This window comes from Chiloscyllium punctatum, chromosome 51 (assembly GCF_047496795.1).
Source record: "Chiloscyllium punctatum isolate Juve2018m chromosome 51, sChiPun1.3, whole genome shotgun sequence".
Taxonomy (NCBI): domain Eukaryota; kingdom Metazoa; phylum Chordata; class Chondrichthyes; order Orectolobiformes; family Hemiscylliidae; genus Chiloscyllium; species Chiloscyllium punctatum.
In genome coordinates this window covers 26,228,908-26,231,044 of record NC_092789.1, presented here as the reverse complement: position 1 = coordinate 26,231,044, position 2,137 = coordinate 26,228,908, and positions in this window count along the sequence as shown.

Genomic DNA, 2,137 nt, shown 5'->3' with positions numbered 1-2,137 from the left:
GGCATTATTGCACTTGCACCACGAGAGAAAAGATACAGAGATTCATCGCGTTTCAATTCATTCATTCAAATTGTACCCCATTGCATGCAGGTAGACACACACACACAAACGACACACACACACACACACACACACACACACACACACACACAGACGCACACACGCACACGCAGACACAAACAGAGACACAGATGAAGACACAGAGACACGCACATAACCACAGACAGACAAATACGGTTGTACACACACATACGTAAACAGAAACAAACACAAATATATGCTCACAGACACGCATGCACCGACAAACAAACAGACGTTCAACGTGTGTTGGAATATTGTCAGGGAAGAGACCGATTGCTTTAATAAACTCATTTCGTTTTCGCTATCAAACTATATCATCATTTAATACTCAGACAGGTAGAGAGAAATTTTTTGATGAATCACGTTTTAATTCGTTCTTTCAAAATGTGCTCTATGTCAAGAAGAGGGACTGACACACAGACACACACACACACACACACACACACACACACACATACACCAAAACACAGACAGAAAAGGGATGGAGCAGTTTCTCTGTGAAGAGAGACTGGTTAAGCTCACGTTGCTTTCTTTGGAGAAGGGAAGGTCGCAGGTTGGTCCTGTTTGTGGTGTCTATGATTATGAACGTCACATCAGAGGGTTTACGATGCAAGAGCCCCACTTAATCGAAGGTCAAAGGCAAGGAGTGTATGATTTTCTGGGAAGAGCAACCTGACAGACGGGGGTTGAGGGAACACGTTTTCACTCAGAGAGTCGGGTCTGGCATGCTGTGTCTGGGAGGGTAGCTGAGGAGGAAACACTCTAACCACTAAAAAGCACTTACATGCTTTAAGCGTGATGTGGGAAAGTGGACTCATAAAGGTTTTGGACATCGTTGGCAACAGAGACCGGACAGGCTGAAAGGCCTCTTCAGCAGTCTGTGATTTGATGGTTCCATGGGTCTCTCTAAGGTTTCACGAATCACAGTGGATCCAGTCTCTTGCCAAATTTGGAGTATTTGGGAATTTCACAGTGCACAAGGAAGCCCTTCCAGCCATCGTGAATGTATAGACTCGCAAAAGGGACAACATCTCTCACTATCCCCCAGCCCTCTCTCTGTAGCACTCTCCACTCAGGATTTTGAAATGTCTTGTCAGCTTCTTTTGAAATGTCCTTTGGAATCCACCTCGACCACTGTATCGTGTCGTGCACTCGAATTCATACTAACTATCTGAGTAATCCTTTCAATAGTACAACATGAGGGGAGTACAGTAGCAGTGGGACCTGAGGAATTATATCCATATTTTCGGAATTTGGATCGGTACAGTTGAAGCATTTGATAAAAAGCACATTGCAAATACTAACATCTCTCTGACTAAACAGCTTTCTCCTCATTCCATTCCTCGACGTCTAGCAGATAATCTTTCAATTGTAATTCCACTTATTGACCTACCAATTGGAAACAAAGTATTCTTCTTTACCCTGCCAAAGTTGTTGATAATTTCGAACAACTGAACAATTCACCTCTTCTCTGTTCCGAGGAGAATCCAATTTCTCCTACATTTCCTTCTGTCTAAAATCTCACATCCTTGGTCGATGGTACACGCTGTTGCTACTCAGCATCTGCAGAGGAGGGAGTGGATGGTTGTCGATTTATTGTTCATCACTTACACGTTTGGACACAGCGAGAAACTCACTGTCTTTAAAAGTGTTAAATTGAAGCTCCTTGAAAACAGTCCCCACCTATGATGGAACAGCTGTGATCTTGTTAGCAGACCTATTCCAGAAATTACATTCAGCGATGGGCAGAGAGTGGTTATTGGCTTCCACATCAGAAAAGTGCGTTGTTTTAAAGATAAGTTCCTATCATTATCGTTCATTGTTATCTATCCCTTTCCCATGTAATTGGTGTGCAAAAGGTTCCTTTCAATAAATAGTAGCACCCTTCTGCCAGGATATTCTGCACACCACCAATTGTGCAATGGGGCTGTGGATGGGAGTTGTCGTGGTGAACCAGGACTGAAATGCACAAGATGGCCGCTTGGGCTTTTGCACCGAACGCTCACGGCTGAAATGGTCGGACAGTTACGTACAGCAGACGGTCACAATTAAGCTT